Source organism: Erpetoichthys calabaricus, chromosome 9, assembly GCF_900747795.2.
Source record: "Erpetoichthys calabaricus chromosome 9, fErpCal1.3, whole genome shotgun sequence".
Classification (NCBI taxonomy): Eukaryota; Metazoa; Chordata; class Cladistia; order Polypteriformes; family Polypteridae; genus Erpetoichthys; species Erpetoichthys calabaricus.
Genome location: NC_041402.2, coordinates 168,410,621 through 168,425,726, shown reverse-complemented (window position 1 = coordinate 168,425,726; position 15,106 = coordinate 168,410,621). Strand labels below are relative to the sequence as shown.

At 40.2% G+C, this 15,106-nt stretch overlaps 1 protein-coding gene across 3 annotated transcripts in view; it reads right to left on the bottom strand.

The window, feature by feature from the left end:
• LOC114658249 (neurotrimin-like) overlaps positions 1–15,106 on the bottom strand; it is a 702,230-nt gene that overhangs the window by 605,100 nt on the left and 82,024 nt on the right. The gene's annotated exons all lie outside the window — the stretch shown is intronic.

Sequence of the window (15,106 nt, the reverse complement as noted above, 5' to 3'; positions counted from 1 at the left end):
CTCCAAACCAAGCCAGCTATGCATGGCTGAAGTTGGCAAGAGCTCAACAGCAGACAGAAACGTCCTAATGTCCCTGATGGACCATGGACACTTGCATTGATCGTGATGATGATGATGATGATGATATGCTGCTTGTCTTTATTTCTGCTTGAATATGCAAAGTTTAACCAACACTGCAAAAGACAAGTTAAGTGCTGTTTTATTCTAATGTTCCAATATTCTGTCCTTCATGACCTGTTTTGATGAGTGTGTATGTTGGGTACAGAATAGAACTTTCTTTCAGGGAGTGTGTGTCTCTTCTAAATATACAGAAAGAATGCGATGATGACTTCAAGCTTTTGTACTGCTTGTTATACAATGAATTGCAATTTCTTTGTCAGTATTTTAAAATAACAAGGTCAGTAAATTAAATCTGTCTAAAATTACTGAAAAATAGCCGCCCATGTAGTAGTGGAACAGGACAGTGAGGAGGGCCCTGCCCGGCTCCCCGCTCCTGACGTCACGATTCCCCCTCCCCTTGGCCCGCACCCTCTGTCTCAGATTAGCATGAATATATCGCTCCTGCAAGCGAACTATGATTCTTAGCGCGATAAGAGAAGTCGCAAAATCAACTGGAATGTTCAAGCAAATTATAGAAAAAAAACCTGATTTAAATCCGTTAAGTAGTTCTCTCGTTGACTAGCTAAGCAGAGGTAAGATACGCCCCAAGGCTGGCACGTGAGTGGGGAGGGCCCCGTCCCCATTCCCTCGGCCAATTGCGTCTCTCTCAGATTCACGCAAATAAATCGGTACCAAAAGCGAACTATGATACTTAGTGCAATGAGAGAAGTCACAAAATGAGCCGGAATGTTCAAGCAAACTATAGAAAGATACCCAAACTAAATTCATTAAGTAGTTCTCTTGTGATAAGTGGGCGGGCGGACAGACAGACAGACAGACAGACAGACAGACAGACAGACAGACAGACAGACAGACAGACAGACAGACAGACAGACAGACAGACAGACAGACAGACAGACAGACAGACATTGGATTTTATATATAGAGAGACTTAAGAAACAGAATAACTTGAAATGTGCATTGTAGTGGCAAATCAGTTGGAGCTGCTGCCTCGCAACTCCTGGAACTCAGGACTCAAGTTCCATCCCAGCTTGTTCTCCATGTGTCAATATGGTTTCCCACCAATCTCAATACTGTGCTTTAGGGCTGGAGTAACCACTAAGCAAAATAAACATATGCTTAGGGCATCAAGGGAATGGGGGCACCACAGAAATTTCCCATTGCTGGATTTACCATGGACCAAACTTGGGAGTTGGTTGCAGGATTGACACTCCAGCCACAGTAAAAAACCTCACAATGTTTAAGTGTGGTGCTGAGGTGTCACCTGTTGCATTGTTGCACTCAAGTCCCAATGCGGGATGGTTTGTAATGTGGTGAGAACATGCGCCCAGTCTCTCTCATATGGTGCAAAACTGCAAATGATGCAGCTGAACCAGGTTCTACAAAACAGGGCTCTCACATAAAATGAAAAAATTACATGCATATATACAGGTGCTGGTCATAAAATTAGAATATCATGACAAAGTTGATTTATTTCAGTAATTCCATTCAAAAAGTGAAACTTGTATATTAGATTCATTCATTACACACAGACTGATGTATTTCAGATGTTTACTTCTTTTAATGTTGATGATTATAACTTAATCTTTTGGATTAAGCTGAGGGAATTACTTAGAGACATTCTACAACAGCATCTTTTTGGGGTTGTTATTGATTATATTTACGTAGTCAAATTTCAGAAGCGCGGCCTTCCTCATGCCCACATGCTGTTTACTCTTCACAATAATTCTAATAACCAGTCTTCAGCCACGGTCTTTTTCTAGGGTTAGATCTTTCGACTCATTATCTGTCGTCTCCACCAAAACACCTATTCACAACTGCGTCTTTCATGAAGTATTTATTTCTTCTTGATTTCTGAATTCTTTTCTCACCGTTTTCCGTTCCTATTCTTACACCACCATATGCTACAGCAGGCATTGGCTAGTATATATTAATGCATTTGTGATGGAAAAACATGGAGAAGAAATTCAGGGTGACACCACCACCATCTTTTGTTGTTTCTGTCTCCTTAGAATGGAGGACATCATGTTCCTGCTGGACAAAACTCCACACCTAATGGTATTCACTGCAAAAAATGAAATCTTAACAAGCCAGACAATCTTGAAAAGTAATAATAGATCTTGTTTTTTTTATTTTAAGAATAACTGACTTGAGTAGATTTGTATGTGTAAGATATATAATCTCATTTTTAGAAAATTTAACAAGTTAACAAGTTAAACTATATTGGCAGATAATTTTGCTTGATTCTAATACCTTTTTCTTGTTTTTTATTTATTTTTTCTCATTTTTCACACTGATTTTTTGCAGTGTATAACCACAAGTTCCACCAGAAGATGGCATTCAGATATGGACTCACTTTGGAAGGCATCCTGGGCTCCGAGCCTTTAGAGAATTTATTTTTGTCAATTGAATATGGCAAACAATCCTGCTTCCAACCGCATTTTTTCCCCAAAACAACATTCATTACATGGGAATTCCCTTAGGACCACAATCTTCATTTCTGTCTTTGTTCCTCCCTTTTTAATACAGTTATATATACATGCATGTTTTCTGCTATCTTTATGCTATGAATAAATTGCATTATTTGCTTTATTACAGCAAATGCTTTTGGGTTGTATGTTGAAAAATTGTCTATGACCACATTTGGACCACAATCAGAGAAAGTAAATGTTATTAGAAAGTGGAATTTCGGCAACTGTTAATAAATGGTACAGTTCTTGTCACTATTCTGGCATCCCGGCTGGAAGGTGAAACAGACATCCCTCCCACACAACTACATCTCTATTAGTGAGTGTAACCACATGTGTGCCCCACAACAGCCTGGCACCTCATGTGGTAATGGCTCCTGCCTTGTACCCAGTGCTGCCAGGATAGGCTACAGTCACCTGTGACTCTGTCGCATGGTCAAAAAAATTAAATGGACGTGCAGATAATAAAAATTGTACATGTTGATGTCAGAAGAGAGAATGGCTGAAAGGAGCACATAAAAATAGACAATAGGGTTTAATGAAGCGAAGAAATGAACAGATCATAAATAAGAAAGACAGCTACAGTAGCGTGGGTTTTAGCAAAATCCCATTATTATAAAATGCACTGCCCAACAATTGCCTTTTCTAAGAAATAAACAGATCAACTTTATTTTCGCAAACACTGGCTTATCTTCTCAAGTTTCAATTTTCTAGATAAGCGCCTTGACATAGAGTTTTATTTTGTATTTTTTTTATTTTCTTCTTGTGTGTGACAGTATTTTCTCCACTGCCTTTGTCACTTCTTCTCCCCAATTTGCTATAATTCACTGAAGTTCCATTATATGCTGAGAAGCAACCAGACTGATACTGATTGAAATAATTTCCCCTGAGATCTATCAGAGCTGCATTTCAATTGCTACTACAATGCAGATTATGAATATTGTTATGAACATCTTGGCAGGGCCCAAAGACAGCCCAAGCAGCTGAAAAAGAAATGTTGTCTTTATTTTACTTTATTGGCAAGAACACAGCCATAAGAAGTAATCTGCTTAACAGTAAAGTAAAAAAAAAAAATGTGCAGCACGTGGAAAGTGCCAAGGATGGCATTCACCATCTAAAGAACTGAACAGTGGCACAGAATACAAGGCTGCTGCTGCCTTACAAGTTCTGGAAAATGGCCTCAACTCCTAGCCTGGCTGTTGCCTGTGTGGACTTTGCACATTCTTCCTGTGTCCATGTAGATGTTTCTACTGCTAATCAGTAATTCTGTACACATCCCGCAGACATTAAGGTTAGGTTATTGGCAATGACAAATTAGCCCTGTGTATGTGTGTGTATGTGTGTGCCCTGTGAAGGCCTTGTTCCAGGTCCTGGATTGCATGCATTGTTACCGAGTTAGGCAACCTTGAATTGGATTAATCAGGCCTGAAAATGGATGAATATGCAGTGCCTTTAAAAAAATGACACCCCTTGGATGGTTTCACTCTTTATTTGACTCTTCACTGTCAAACTGAAAACAGTTCTCTACAAAATGATCTTAGTTAATTCCACATATATTATAGTCGACCCCTTTGAGTCACTTTTTAGAAGATGCCCCTTTGTCAGCAGTGACAGGCTTGAGTCTGTGTGCACAGCTCTCTCGCAGGTCTCTCACTGCCAAAGGTTGCATGGGTTCTGTGAGCGAACAGCCTATTTCTCAATTGTGTTAATGTCTGGACTGAGTAGTAATTTTCTCAAACTAAATAAGGAGAAAACAGAAATTTTAGTGATTGGCAAAAATGAATATAATGAGGGAATTAGAAATAAACTTGATCCATTAGGATTAAAAGTCAAGACAGAGGTAAAAAATTTAGGGGTAACTATTGACTCTGACCGGAATTTTAAATCACATATTAATCAGATCACTAGGACAGCATTTTTTCACTTAAGAAATATAGCAAAAGTTAGACCTCTTATAACTTTGCAAGATGCTGAGAAATTAGTTCACGCTTTTGATTTCAGTCAGCTAGATTACTGTAACACACTCCTCTCAGGACTACCTAAGAAAGACAACAATCGATTGTAATGAGTGCAGAATGCAGCTGCCAAAATATTAACTAGGAAAAGAAAATCCGAGCACATCTCTCCAGTTCTGACGTCACTGCATTGGTTACCTGTGTCATTTAGAATAGAGTTTAAATACTGCTTATGGTTTACAAAGCCTTAAATAATCTCGCTTCATCCTATATTTCAGAATGACTTTCACCTTACACTCCAAATCGTAACCTTAGATCTTCAAATGAGTGTCTGCTTATTATTCCAAGAGCTAAACTTTAAAAGAAGTGGTGAGGCGACCTTCTGCTGTTATGCACCTAAAATCTGGAATAGCTTACCGGTAGAAATGTGCCAGGCTAATACAGTGGAGCACTTTAAAAAACTGCTAAAAACTCATTATTTTAACATGACTTTTTCATAGATTCATTTTAGTTTAATCCTGATATTCTGTATATGTGTTTAATTATCATTATCACTAACCCCTTCTTTTTCTGCTGCTTTCTTTCTCGTTTTCTGTAGATAGATAGATAGATAGATAGATAGATAGATAGATAGATAGATAGATAGATAGATAGATAGATAGATAGATAGATAGATAGATAGATAGATAGATAGATAGATAGATAGATAGATAGATAGATAGATAGATAGATAGATAGATAGATAGATAGATAGATAGATAGATAGATAGATACTTTATTAATCCCAAGGGGAAATTCACAGATCTAATTCTAGACCCTAATTCACTGATCTGCGCCCCCACCACCTGACCAAAGCACCATGCTGTCCCTACATTAATGGATTAAAGGCCAGAAGTCCACATGACCATCATCACGTAATTCTTCCACATGACGCCTGAACACCATGAGGACTGATTGAAATCATTTATGTTAGGTAAAATGCCTAGTGGGGTCTGGGTGGTCTCGTGGCCTCGGAACCCCTGCAGATTTTGGTTTTTTTTTTCTCTGGCTATCTGGAGTTTTTTTGCTTTTTCTGTCCTCCCTGACCATCGGACCTTACTTTTATTCTATATTAATTAGTGTTGCCTAATTTTATTTTTTATATTTAGTCTTTTTCTCTTTTTTTCATCCTGTAAAGCACTTTGAGCTACATCATTTGTATGAAAATGTGCTATATAAATAAATGTTGCTGTTGTTGTTAGACTTTGCCACTCCAGGGCATTAACATTGTGGTTTTGAAGCCATTTCTGTGTAGCTTTGGCTTTATGCTTGGGATACTTGTTTTGCAGGAGCACAAATCTTCTTCTAAGGTGTAGGTTTCTGGCAGACTCCATTAGGCTTTCTTCCAGGATATCCCTGTATGTTTGTTCGATTCATGTTCCCCTCACAAGTCTTCCAGGTCCTGCTGCAAAGATGCACCTCCACGCAATGATGTTGCCACCACCATGCTTGGCCGTGTTTTTGACAATGTGCAGTGTTCAGACATGGTGTTCAGGTGGATGTTTACATTTCCCTGTCTTCAGACCATAGAATCTTCTTCCCACTGACTTCACGGTCTCCCATGGGCCTCTTGTGCATTTTTTTAATAGTTGCCCTTCTCCCATAATGCTGTGACTGGAGAAGTACAGTTGTTGCCTCTACAGTCTCTCCAACCTTATCCAATGCAGTTTTTAGTAATTAGCTCAGAGTTCTCATTGGGTGGCCTCACTCGTTGTGATCTTCTTGGATGATCACTCAGTTTTTGTTCTAGCCGATTTACACCTGTGCTGTATTCCTTCCATTTCGTAATGACTGATTTAACTGAACTCCAAATTATATTCAATCACTTGGACATTTTCTTGTTTTCTTGGAGTTCTCAGCCACCTTTTTTACTCAATGTCCAAATTTCTAGATAATGCTGAAAGTTCTCATGTATATGTAGTTGATAAAAACATTTTACTGCAGAGTTGGTGGTAAGCCAGCTGCTAAATCCAGAGATGATCTGCTGGATCACAGTATGTACACCACTCAACAGCTTCATAAAGCCAAAGCTACACAGAAATGGCTTCAAAACCACGATGTTAATGTCCTGGAGTGGCAGAATCTGAGTCCAGACTTTAACCCAATTGAGAATTTGTGTCTCAATTTGAAAAGGGCTGCTCACTCACAGAACCCACTGAAGCTGCTGCTTTAGCTTTTGGTTCCAGCAGACCCTTTTAAATTGCTTGATGAAAAGAAGGAATGTGGCTATCGGCTAGGATGGGGTTAACCAGACCAGAAAATGAGCATACGTACAGGAGACTGTAACAAGGGTCGATACCAAAAATCAGGAAACAGTTGCCATAATTGAAGTGGTAAGCCGTGAATACAATGATGACAGAAACATAGCTAGAAGTCGGTAACCTAAAGACGTACAAAAGCCAGATCAAACCATAAAGATGGAAGGAGAATCATGGCTTCAATGTTGGACCTTCCATAGAGAGATATTTTACACAGGTCCATGTCAATCTACACACAGTACGTGAAACTTGCATTATCCCAATACTGAGCTAAGCAGGTATAATAAATCAATAGATGGATGATGATTTCTTACATACAGTACATATACACACACACACAGTGCATACAGTATTCTACTACATGCTTTCCAGGACACGATTGCAAAATGCCAGTTCTATTCATGGCAGCGATGGTTGTGTGTGTGTGTGGGATACTGCTAGGCAAATTAAAAACCTAATTTGTCCGTTTATGTTACTTACAACAAAACTACGGCCTGGTCTTTTGGGATATCCATGCTAGGATATCCATGTCAACACTTCCATTGGGGATATCCATGTCAGATTCAGACAAGCCAGGGTCAAAAAGAAACCCAGCAAACAACCTTGGAAACAAAAAGCATTTGCTCTCTAACAAATTCTAAACATCTCATAGGAGATTCAAGGACACGCAGAAGAGGTGACATAAACAACATAAGGTAAACTGGCTGAACGTGTTTATCAAGCAAGACACTTCCTTGCAAGTCTTGAACTTTGCAGATTGACTCTAATTGCAACCAAGCACAGACTTGGTCCAAGGAGAAACATGGGTAATGTGTTCAAAAATATACTTTGCCTTCAAGAGCTAATTAATAAAGGAACTTGGAAGACCCCTAGGTCAGATGGCAGTAGACTCTAAAAGTCTGATGCCTAACTAACAGGGAACAGCAGGGCGACCTCTTAGTTAACTGAAGTGAGTCCATCTAGCAGAAACCCTGATGTGAAAGCCTTCCTGACTCTATGTCAGAATTTCTACAGACAAAAGTGACATTTTGACATGTGGTACGAGAAAAAATAGTTGAGGGCCAATTATTTCTTGACAAAATCTCTCTAAAAACACTTGCCATCAGAAAGAATAGTTAAACCAGGTCAGAAAATCAAGGAGCACGTCAAGAACTGCACAATAGACTGCTTCAGCTACTCCATTAAAGGAACTGATGAATACCCAGCAGTGATTCTTATGCCTCCATACTAACTCTAAAGGTAAAGAAACTTATGGATATGGTCTAATGAGAAGATGAATATGTAAACTGGGAGCAAAGATTTACTTTTTTTTTTCTTTCACCACAATGTCAGTTGAATGAAATTTGAACATATGAACATTTTCAGAATAGGTCACAGACATGGCAAAAAAAACAGTCTGGGCTCTCAAAAACACCATAAAACAAGCCAGGACCTTCACAGAGCTGCCCATAAGAGGCTCAACCATCAACAAATACCACCTGCTGGCTTCGGCCTACACAGGCTCAAAAAGGGGAGCTGGCTTTACAAGTTAAACAATATAAAGAAAACCCTGAAAATATACCTCCAAAATAACTCACCTGGGAGAGATACCGTCAAACCCTGGCTGGCAGAGACAAGTCCCACAAGACATCGTTATAAATTAAGATTTTTAATATAACTATAATATAAAAATAACAAATAGAGCAAAAAAAAAAGCAAATGCCTACAAGGTAATCCAAAGGCAAAGAAGTTCAAATACAAAAATCCAAAGACACATCCAAAAAACAAGCAAGAAATCCCAGAAACCAGCAATAAATGAAAGAAAGAACAATACTCACTTTAAGTCCAACAGAAACTCATCACACCACTGCTGAGTTTCTTTCTCATGCATGGAGTTTGCATGTTCTCCCCGTGTTTGCGTGGGTTTCCATCAGGTGCTCCGGTTTCCTCCCACAGTCCAAAGACATGCAGGTTAGGTGCATTGGCGATCCTAAATTGTCCGTAGTGTGTGCTTGGTGTGTGTGTGTGTGTGTGCCCTGCGGTGGGCTGGCACCCTGCCCGGGGTTTGTTCCTGCCTTGCACCCTGTGTTGGCTGGGTTTGGGTCTAGCAGACCGCCGTAACCCTGTGTTAGGATATAGCAGGTTGGATAATGGATGGATGGATGGATGGATAGAACACTTATTATAAAAGTAAAGTTGAATAAATTAGACTGTGCAGCTGCATGAATAAAAGGTAAAGTACCACTTCCGGTTAGTGGAAATGGCTGAAAAGTTGACAGAAATCTACATTTTGTACCTAATACTTGTATGTAAAACTTGGTTGACCGAAGTGAAAGCGTACTCAAGTTATCATTTTTACATACACACACACAGACACACAGACATAATTCCAAAAATGGCATTTTTGTACTCAGGGATGTCTAAAACATCGAGATTCATCAAAATCTCGAAATGGAATTTTTGGATGATTACAATACTCCAGCAATCCCCCATGACCCTGTGTTCGGATTCAGCAGGTTGGAAAATGGATGGATGGATGGATGGATGGAAAATGGATGGATGGATGGATGGATACAATACTTTCCCTATACTTCATATACAGAAAGTAAAAAAAAAACACTAAGCTCTGTGTGATCAGTCCCTCTGAGCAATCTGATTGGTCAGTCTGGCTTTGGTGATGCGACGAAAGAGAAAGTGAGAGTGTGAGACACACGGGGAGGAGTAAAGGCATAGAAGACATGCTGAGAGAGTCACCTTCAAAGACGGCAAGTATAAAACTGGAGAGAAGGTGAGAAATGTGCCCCGAAAATAATGACAAGGTCCGAGAAACAGATGAGAGAGGGAGCTCCGATAAACAGATATTCACACACACAAATACAGGGGAAAGGCACTGAAGGTACACATAGAGCAAGAGATAGGATAATTTTAAAATATTTACTGTCTTCTAACGGTACTGTGGCAAGTTTTAAATAAATGTAAAATGAAAATATAAAAAAAATTAAACATAATAATTTAAATTTAAAATAAACAAAAACAGAAAAAAAAAACAATTAAAACTCCATCATATATATTAAATATAAGGACTGTGGTGGGCGGCCCCTTCTACATATGTTCCGGAGGAGCAACCATGGGCGTCTCACTACCTCCCCCGGGACGCTTGGTGGCAGCATCACTGGCTAACGACGGTGACTCAGTTTCCTGCAGGGTTCCATGGGAGATGGAGTTCTTCACAACCCTGTGGGGATCTGGGATGGCTGCCAGGGGGTACTGCATGGATCCCAGAGCCTTTATGGACACCTCTACAGTCCCACCCAGAGGTGCAATTAGCAACAGGTGATCAAGCACCTGGAGCACTTCCGGGTGGGCTATAAAAAGGGCCAGCATCCACCACTCAGGGGCCAGAATCGGGAGGAAGAGGACGAGGTTGCCTGGGAGGAGTGGTGGTGCCAAGGTGGAGAGTTGTGTATTTTGCAGTTAAGTGCTTTGGGACTGTGTATTGCCTGTGGGGTTCACGGGGAAGATGTGCCCCACAGGTGAAGAAAAATAAAAGTCTTGTGTAGTGGACACGTGCCTCAGTGTGAATCTGTGCCGGGTCGGGCGCCTATATAGCGCCATAATTCACAGGACAACAATAATCATCTTTCCCACACAGCCAAGAAAAAAATAATTTCATGCAAACACAGGCATATTTATCAGATTAATGATAATGTTATATATATTCTAGTTTGTTGGTAGGTAACACACAATATCCTTAACCCTGCTTGATCCAATTTAGTATAGTGTGGAACCTGTGCCAGTCCCAGCAGGCAAACTTAAATGAATGGAGCGACAATTTAGAATCAGCAGGTAACCAAATGTGCATCTGATTGGGGATTTGGGACACAAGAGAAGCACAAGAAAAACCTCTAAGGATAAGTAATAATACATTCCTGTTTACCAAGAAGCCATAGAATGGCGATGTGTTGCATATTGGTCGGACATGCAGGTTAGAATTTCACTGCACATGTGACAACACTACTATTACTACCAGGAAATCCACCATCCCTGGTCTTATTTCAACTGAGCCATCTGCTTAAGTGGAAATGTGGGAGCAGATGGAAGGTAAGGTTATGATGGGCCCGATAAGACTTTAATGACAGCCAGTGCAACTTTTACTGGAGTTCATTATCAGTGATTTGATAGGTAATAATTGTAATCGGGTGTACAGGAATGATGTAATTATTTATAAAACTACAAAAGGTTGACTTTTCATGCTTACACCCCATTAAACAAGACAAGACACCACAGATCACAAGAACAAATCAACCAAGACTCAAAACCCAAGATGAAGAAGCCATGTCATTTTCTAACTAGGGAGTCTATCCCAGATAGCATAGAGTGCAAAGCAGGAACAAACCCTGCACAGGGCACCATTCACACACACACACACAGATACATCCCTGCACACCAGACACACATCAGGACCAATGTGGCATCGCCAAGTCACTCAACTGCACGTCTTTGAACAGTGAGAGGAAACTGCAGCCCAGGAAGGAATCAAGATCTGACAGCAAACTCTTAAAACCACCAGTACAGCTTCCAATGCACGCCTCAGGTAAAGAAATGGAATGAAGAATCAAAATGCCAACCTTATTTTAAAACAGGTAACATACATATTCAAAAAATAAAGACAAATACATACAAGGAAAATAAGAAATGCCCACAAAGCACGGGAACAAGACAAACTACAATAACAAATCAAGCATGGCAGTAATACAGTATATGAAAGTGCAATAACACCAACAACCAGCCAGCAAATAAAGCAGTCTAGACATTTCCCTTCTGGTACAACTTTGGTTTGATGAAACACAAAAAAGCAGCGCAAACTGAGATGAAAAAAATGATTAGAAATGTATTGGGAAGGCAGCCCTGCTCAGTAGATAACAGAGTTACATCTCACCCCTCTGACTCACTGCAGAGTGCTTATCTTCAGCCTGGCCTCATCGTGTCCTCTTGGAGGTTTCCATCGCTAAGATATCCAACTACCTTCTTGGGGTGCACAAAGCTAGATAAGCTCTTCAGAGGCACCAACTTGTAAAATAAAATGAATGGAAAACATGACATTTTCATGTGAGTTAGATAAACACTGCACTGCATGGAATCTCCCTTTCCTCACTCTTCTTCTTCTTCTGAGTCTCCTTTGCTCTTTTCTTATTTGAAAATGGAGATGGCAATAAAGGACACTTCCAATGACAAGATTAGCAACCAGAGGACCCGAAGACCAAATGTCAATTGAAAAAAGTCCTGCATTCTGCATCACAAGCTGTTTGATGATGAGTGAGGGCCGTTTACATATTGTAACCAGTAGGGGGCACCATTGAGCAGCAAACCCCAGGCTCAACAATACCCAACACAGTCATGGGTTCAAAGAATGGATTTTTTAATCCACCAACCACTTTGTATAATGAAGCACAACCAATAACCACACACACACAAAAAACTCTATCCTCTTCTTCCTCCTCTAGTTGATTATTTCCCTCTGACTCCCAAATCTGAGCCTGAGGTAAGGCAGTGGGCTGCTTTTATACTGTACCCAGAAAACTCCCAGTGACCCAAACTTACTTATGGGGAGCACTTCTGGGTTGTTTGAGAACCAGGGCAGTCCTCCCCCAACAGCACCCTCTTGCAGCACCCAGGGACCCTGGCAAAGATTGCACTTACGGACTCCAGTTTCCATGAACCCCTGTGGTTGTCTAAGCTGGGACGCCTCCAATGGACCACTGCCACCTAACATATGGGGGACTGAACTACTACTGGCCTTCAACTTCTGCTTCTCCTTCCCTTGGCACCTTCCATCTTGTCCAGAAGTCATGTTGTTGATGAGCCAAGATGCCCGTCTGTCCTAAGTGGCACTCACAATATGTATTTAACTTGCATAAAAAATACAATAGGACAAAAAAATATCTCAAATATGTTTAATCCAGTTCAGAGTCATGGTGTCTATCCCGTTAATATTAAGTGCAGGGCATTAACTAACCCTGGACGGGGTGGGGTGGCAGCCATTTCAGGGGCCAATAAAGCTCACACCCACATTCACATGGAATCTATTGAGAATCACACAAACCTTTTTATACCCAGTATATCAGTGGTTCTGAACCGGGGGTCACAGCCCAATAGAGGGCTTCAGTAATCTTCTAAGAGGCCACCAGATAACTGAAAACAATTATAAAAATAGAATCAAAATACTCAAATCACTAAAACTCAAGCTTCAGCTGAAGTGTTAAACATATCTTCTACATAGTGGACAGCTTCATTAAAATCAAAAACATGTTATGTATGGCATGCAATGCTTGTCAGTTTTCTCAAAGACCCCCTTTAACATTCATTTCATAAATACATTGTATCCATGCATAATTTACCTGGATTTCATTTACTCCTGCCATTAAAATGCAGCCTCAATGTCCACTCTCATTTATCTGCACAGTACAGCTCAATGTAGCTCGTCGTACACTAGCTGCTGTTTCACAGCTTCAAGAGGTGGACTTTAAATTCGTCCCAAATCACTGCCTGTGTGTAGTTAGCATCTGTTCAACAGGTCTGTGTAACATACTCTGGTATTGCTTCACAAACCCTAAAGACACGTGGTGAGTTAACGGGTGTCCCTAAACTAGTCTGGGCCAAGTGATTGCACCCCATCGACGGTTAGTTTTTGCTTTGCACCCCAGAAGTAGTCCTAAACTGCATAAGGTTGGTTTAATAATGGACGAAGAAGGGGTTATTGGTTTGAATTTCAGTGTGTTTCATGTGTTTAATTTATTATGGACATTGCAACCATCAAAACTCATTAACTCTTTCAGGGCTGATGTCGACTTTTGTCAAAAGGAGTAGTTGACGATGGTAATCAACTGTAAACTGTGACAAAACCAACCGTTACGTTTTAGTTGGACTCTCGTTGCTAGAAGGAAAGTTAGATTCATTGGTTTGACCAAGATTCCTTGTGCTCTCGTGAGTAGCAAGGTGCACGTAGTGGCAAAAATGGCAGTCACATCTGGCAAGAAGTCAAAGCGAATGCGTAAATTAAAATACTCCGTGAATGACACTTTGCCCATTATCTCTGAATTGGACTATGACTTGTCGGACTCAGTTTTTGATACAAGTGATCGAAAACAAATGTGAGGTTCCAGCTTCAGCTGATTGGTGCCCAGCTAATCATGGTACTGACAGTGTTCGCCATGGAGGACTGCCACTTAACAATGATAAAAGGTAGAAACAAGACTATAATGCACTGCGACCATGACCGCTGCTGATGTCCCAGCCATGCGAAGACAGCCTGGCAGCAACCCTGCCGCACATTCATGCCACAGCATGCAGCAACAGATGTTTTATGTTGATTTCTGAATGAAACCATTGTTTTTTGGAAAATATATTCAGCCCTCAAGGAGTTAATAAAATATGAATTCTATTATTGCTAATAGTAAGCCTCTGAAAACTCAAAAACATACTAACACCAATAACAAACAGTATGAGGTACTGTTAGGGGTGTGCGGGGCCTTGAGCTGACCAGCCTCACGCTGGGCCAGTTACATCAAATGCTGTTACTGGTATGTGTGGACTGTATAAACGTGCGTGTGAATTTAATAAAAATAATGCTAACATACACCATATTTGCTCATTACAATATTCATCTGAATTTTTGCAAGATAATATGCGGACATTATCAGAATGTAACTGGAGAATATAACTTGACAAATCCACTCAAACGAGACACGCAGACCTCAAAAGCAGGGCCCCCTTAGGTGCGGGGCCTGGGGTAGTCGCCCAACTTGCCACCCCCAAACGTCACTCTTGATTGGGTGTTACCTCTTTCATTGAATGTGGACTCGTCTGAGGCTGCAATAATATAATTTTACTTGTTCCAGTTAAGCCAGAGGAGCTGAAAAGGAAACTTTTTAAAGGGGACTGAAGGAGAAATGAAATTATTTGTGGACAAAGCAACAGCAGGATAAAAGCAAGTATATAACAAATGAAACTGATGAAGATGTAAACTAAGAAATACAAATACCAATTAGTTATCTTTGTAAAGAAGAACAAAGCTTAGTAAAAGAAACTCCAAGAATGATCGTGATCTTTTAGATGCTTCGGTTTTGAAGCTGTAATTAGTGAATCATTTACTTTCTTGAAGTGTGCTTTGTCCTTGTGTTTAGCTATTCTTTTGTTTTTTATAAAAAATAAACATCATGCTATTGTCATAAATAAATGTGAGGATTTAAGCAACTTGCAGCTCTGTTGTCATAAATGATAATACAAC